We start from the raw sequence: 6,058 nt of genomic DNA on the forward strand, positions 1-6,058 counted from the left end.
AGCGGATCGCACTTAGTTAAAACTATAGCGCGATCCTCCGAGCTCTAGCGGCGGCCGAGCGAAACTCGTTCAAGGTCACCCGCCAATATGGCGGCGCACACAGCCATATTGCAAATAAAACATTTTTTATTTTCAAAGGGATTTCCATTTCGCAACCGATACTTCCTTACTTTCCGAGTAGCCCTTGTATGTGTATATGTATTTATAGACATTCTCCATCTCCTCCTAAGCTGAACTTGGTACACTTATCATTGTGTGGAAAGAATGGCTGTGAGGGTAAGAACCACATACCTACCAAAGGCGTTGGGATGGCGGCGAAAAAGCGGGGTGGCTCATGAGGCGCGAATAACCATACTCTCGTCATTCAGTATTTGAGAAAGAGAACACTTAAGAGACTTCTAGCAACCTTTACACATAATGTCAAACGTTTACGAACCTTTTTCTCGCTGACGACCTCCGAAAAATAATGAACTGAAGAAAGTTTCTAGCTTATTACATTTTCGCTGTTTATGCAGTAAAACCGCCGTGTGAAGCATGACATTTTAATACTTCTTTACAACTAACTGTTTTGCAGACAGCATTATTCACACATATCACTGAATGTACTTAGTTCAGTAGTGTGGCATGACGTGGAAGCCTATCCAATGTGTGACGCAATTTACTGAACTGATATGAAGGTAATGCAAAATAAGAAAGTAAAAAAAAAAGGCTCTGAGGACTATGGGACTTAACATCTAAGGTCATCAGTCCCCTAGACTTACACCTACTTAAACCTAACTAGCCTAAGGACATCACACACATCCATGCCTGAGGCAGAATTCGAACCTGCGACCGTAGCAGTCACGCAGTTCCGGACTGAAGCACCTAGAACCGCTTTTTTTAAACCATTATTTTTTTTATTCACCAAAAACAGTAACAAAAATGGCTACAATGAAATGATGTAAATAAGGTGACAGATAATTGCAGTCATAAATTACAGCATTCAAAGACTGAGTCTTTAGTAGTAGCATAGTTTAGCACCTTCACTGTCACCTTCAACTGGCGGCAGTCCAGCATGGCACATTTTCTTCTTCTGCAGCCTGAGGCTCCTCATCGTCATTTACCAGACCCAAATTAATCATTCAGTAAATCCTTGATGTGTGTTCCTTCCAGGGTAAACTACGTGGACAGAAGAGAAGTCCCGAACGGCGACATCGCAAAATATTTCACTGCCTTGTTGTTTTTGTCAGTTCCAGCCTTCTAAACGCATCTATAGGGAGTTCAAGATCTTCCTTTATATCAGACACCAGATGTTTCTCGCCATATTCTTGTATCTGCTGTACTGCTGATTTATTTTTCATGTGTGACTTGCAGGTGAGGTTAGGGTCGGGAACGTGACCCAACCAATTCCCTCTCTATTAGGAATCCAGTTCCTAACCTATACCCATTCGGTTGAAGACAATTCGGAGCATGTTACCATATTTCTTATTGTGATTCTGATATTTAAGTATTTTCTCGAATTCATTTTCCACATACATCTTGTATTCAATATGTTAATTGCTCCCAATATTGTTAAAAACATAACTTGTATATTTGCCCATTAACCAAATCACTGCGTTATTTTTTGCCTGAGGGTAGTAACTTTCCTCTGGTCTGAAGAAAGTGTTAGTCGGTACATTGTTTGCTGAAGTTCTTGTTATTTGAGCAATTTTCTCCCTGGTCCACCTCCAGTTGATAATCCGACCTCCACCGATCTCCACAAATGTAACGATGAGGCACACTATCAACGAGGTTGCATTTGCTGCAGAGGTTTGTGTCACTTAAACCGATGGCAAAGAGACGCTCATTAGTACTGATGATGTTATTGACTACCTTGTACCACGCTGTTCTCGCGTCAGACGAAAGAACATCACTACTGATGTTTTTCCAGACCACATTCCATGCTATTCCAGCATATTTAGTTTCTATGTTATTTTTCCTTTCAGGTTTCCGTCTTTCAGCTAAAATCGCCTTTGCTGTAACGTTTTTGGAGTTTAAAAACTTTTTGCTGAGATAACTTAGTTCGAGATAATACTCCCTGATGTGTTTCAGCTTAAAACCTATTTTTTGTATATTTATCAACGGCTCTACACTTTCTGGCCTGACAATATCGTATAGTTTTGCTGTAATGCACCCTGGATCATTACACATTATGCTCCATGTTCGTTTGACATACAATGCCATCGCTTTAGACTTGATGTCGGTTAGACCCATTCCTCCATTGCTTGGATCCAAAACTGCTGTCTTCACCGGCACTCGAAACAATTCCCCTTTCCACAAGAACTTTGCTAAGGTGGACATGATCGTCTTCGCCACCATTGATGGAATGGGGAGAACCTGTGCTATGTAGTAGGCCTTGGATAAAACATACGTGTTGATAAACAGTATTCTCTGGAACTGGTCTATGCTACATTGACAGTTTTCAATCAAAGCTCCTTTGATTTTTCTTGCCACCTCCCACCAATTTATTGCTATCATTTTTAAAAGTTTCGTAATCAACAATATTAACAAACTTTAATGCTGAAAACTGACTGTGTTCATTAACATGGTTCGCCCACTCAATGCGCAAGTTAGCAAGCCGCTTTATATTTAGAAATTTATTTTTATTTTCATTTACCCTCGCACCTGATGCGGAGCAGTACGTTGCAAGTATCATCTCTAGTTGTGTCACATCTGTTTGGTCTCTGATGATTACGCCTACATCGTCCGCGTAAGCACCTACCACGGTCTTTGTACCTTGAATGGTAATGCCTGTCAGCCTGTGCTGTAGCTGTCTCAAGAAAGGTTCCAGCGATATAACGAACAGGAGCATGGATAAGGGGCTTCCTTCTCGGCCACCACGACCGGCTAAGAAAGTAATATCTGTAACTGTATAAGTCGTTTTGTTGAGTCTGATAATATTTTGTGACAAATGTTGGAAACACTTTCCATTATAAAATACTGCATTCCAATACGTTTCATGAAAGCATGGAACTTCAAGGCCACGTTGCTCTGCCCTGTTTGTTCTCTATTTTTCGCCTGTTTGTTCTTCTCGCCTGTGGGTCCAAGTATAATTCGCTTTCTGTACTTTAAGATTACAATATATACTTAATTGAAAGTTTCTTATGTTTCCTTTCAACAATACCTCTCCCTCCAAGTGAAATTTATTTAAAGATATTAATAATATTGCTGTCGACTGTCTTCGACTGTTTCGGTGGCGCCGAGTCCGCCATAACGTGTACAAAAAAAATATTTCAGTGTTTGCGAGCTTCACTCGCGAAGGAAAATTCTAACCGCTTTTGTGAACTCTTACAGTCAGTTTTGAGTATTAAAGTTTGTTAATATTGTTGATTACGAAACTTATTCAGAAATTTAACACGCAAGGCTTAGGTAAGGCTTCACTTCCGATTTAAAATATTTTCAGTTAATTAAAAAAGGATTAAGAGTTAATTCATCTCTTAAAGAGATAATTGCAAAGAAATTCTTTGTAATTATCTTAATAATACGCAGCTGTTTGTACTATTCTTCCTTTCTGTGCAAAATTAGATTAATTTGCTGGGAAAAGAAATCATTTCATGAAACTTCCTGGCAGATTAAAACTGTGTGCCCGACCGAGACTCGAACTCGGGACCTTTGCCTTTCGCGGGCAAGTGCTCTACCAACTGAGCTACCGAAGCACGACTCACGCCCGGTACTCACAGCTTTACTTCTGCCAGTACCTCGTCTCCTACCTTCCAAACTTTACAGAAGCTCTCCTGCGAACCTTGCAGAACTAGCACTCCTGAAAGGAAGGATATTGCGGAGACATGGCTTAGCCACAGCCTGGGGGATGTTTCCAGAATGAGATATTCACTCTGCAGCGGAGTGTGCGCTGATATGAAACTTCCTGGCAGATTAAAACTGTGTGCCCGACCGAGACTCGAACTCGGGACCTTTGCCTTTCGCGGGCAAGTGCTCTACCAACTGAGCTACCGAAGCTAGTTCTGCAAGGTTCGCAGGAGAGCTTCTGTAAAGTTTGGACGGTAGGAGACGAGGAACTGGCAGAAGTAAAGCTGTGAGTACCGGGCGTGAGTCGTGCTTCGGTAGCTCAGTTGGTAGAGCACTTGCCCGCGAAAAGCAAAGGTCCCGAGTTCGAGTCTCGGTCGGGCACACAGTTTTAATCTGCCAGGAAGTTTCATATCAGCGCACACTCCGCTGCAGAGTGAATATCTCATTCTGAAATCATTTCATGCTCTGTATTATCGCTGGGTTAGTTGCAGGTTACGTTACGTTGTCATTCCTTGAAAGATAGCGTAACATTTCCGTTAATAATAAATAACTTTTTGCCTGCCTATTGAGATTAAGTCACGCTACATACATTTAAGACGCGTTTACTCGCGCTCAAAATATAAGTGGCGTTCCCAAAAACAATACGCAGAATTTGAACTGCTACGTTACATCTGCATCTACATACATACGCCGCAATCCACCATACGGCGCGTGGCGGAGGGTACCTCGTACCACAACTAACATCTTCTCTCCCTGTTCCACTCCCAAACAGAACGAGGGAAAAATGACTGCCTGTATGCCTCTGTACGAGTCCTAATCTCTCTTATCTTTGTGGTCTTTCCGCGAAATATAAGTTGGCGGCAGTAAAATTGTACTGCGGTCAGCCTCAAATGCTGATTCTCTAAATTTCCTCAGTAGCGAATCACGAAAAGGACGCCTCCTTTCCTCTAGAGACTCCCACCCGAGTTCCTGAAGCATTTCCGTAACACTCGTGTGATGATCAAAGCTACCAGTAAAAAATCCAGCAGCCCGCCTCTGAATTGCTTCTGTGTCCTCCCTCAATCCGACCTGACAGGGATCCCAAACGCTCGAGCAGTACTCAAGAATAGATCGTATTAGTGTTTTATAAGCGGTCTCCTTTATAGATGAACCACATCTTCCCAAAATTCTACCAATGAACCGAAGACGACTACCCGCCTTCCCCACAACTGCCATTACATGCTTGTCCCACTTCATATCGCTCTGCAGTATTACGCCCAAATATTTAATCGACGTGACTGTGTCAAGCGCTACACTACTAATGGAGTATTCAAATATTACGGAATTCTTTTCCCTATTCATCTGCATTAATTTACGTTTATCTATGTTTAGAGTTAGCTGCCATTCCTTACATCAATCACAAATCCTGTCCAAGTCATCTTGTATCCTCCTACAGTCACTCAACGACGACACCTTCCCGTACACCACAGCATCATCAGCAAACAGCCGCACATTGCTATCCACCCTATCCAAAAGATCACTTATCCAGATAGAAAACAACAGCGGACCTACCACACTTACGTGGGGCAGTCCAGATGATACCCTCACCTCCGACGAACACTTACCATCGAGGACAACGTACTGGGTTCTATTTCTTAAGAAGTCTTCGAGCCACTCACATATTTGGGAAACAATCGTTCCTTAGTTAGGAGTCTGCAGTGGGGCACCGAGTCAAACGCTTTCCGGAAGTCAACGAATATGGCATCCATCTGATACCCTTCATTCATGGTTCGCAAGATATCATGTGAAAAAAGGGCGGGTTGCGTTTCGCAGTAGCGATGCTTTATAAAGCCGTGCTGATACATGGACAGCAACTTCTCTGTGTCAAGGAAATTCATTATATTCGAACTGAGAATATGTATGAGAATCCTGCAACAAACCGATGTTAAGAATATTCGTCTGTAATTTTGAGGATCCGTCCTTCTACCCTTCTTATATACATTATCATCGCTGTAGTTTGCGACTGTCGCCTGCGCCCGTATTTCAAATCGCACGTAGCAATCTGTTCTGACTTATACGGAATAACTAAATTAATTCAAGACCACAAAATTACGCAGAAAGGAGGTCATGGTACAGGAGACAGGACGTCACAAACATTGAGCTTCGTCAAAACGCAAGTTCAGCGCGAAATTCGCTAGAAATATAGGTGAAATAGGTACTAATACGTATGAAATATGTTAAACAATTCTGAAATATGTTTGACATGTGCATATGCGGGTGGGCAAAGCTACCGGTACAAAAGCTCATCCTAAGA

Source organism: Schistocerca serialis, chromosome 10 (genome assembly GCF_023864345.2).
Source record: "Schistocerca serialis cubense isolate TAMUIC-IGC-003099 chromosome 10, iqSchSeri2.2, whole genome shotgun sequence".
In the NCBI taxonomy this organism is placed as follows: Eukaryota; Metazoa; Arthropoda; class Insecta; order Orthoptera; family Acrididae; genus Schistocerca; species Schistocerca serialis.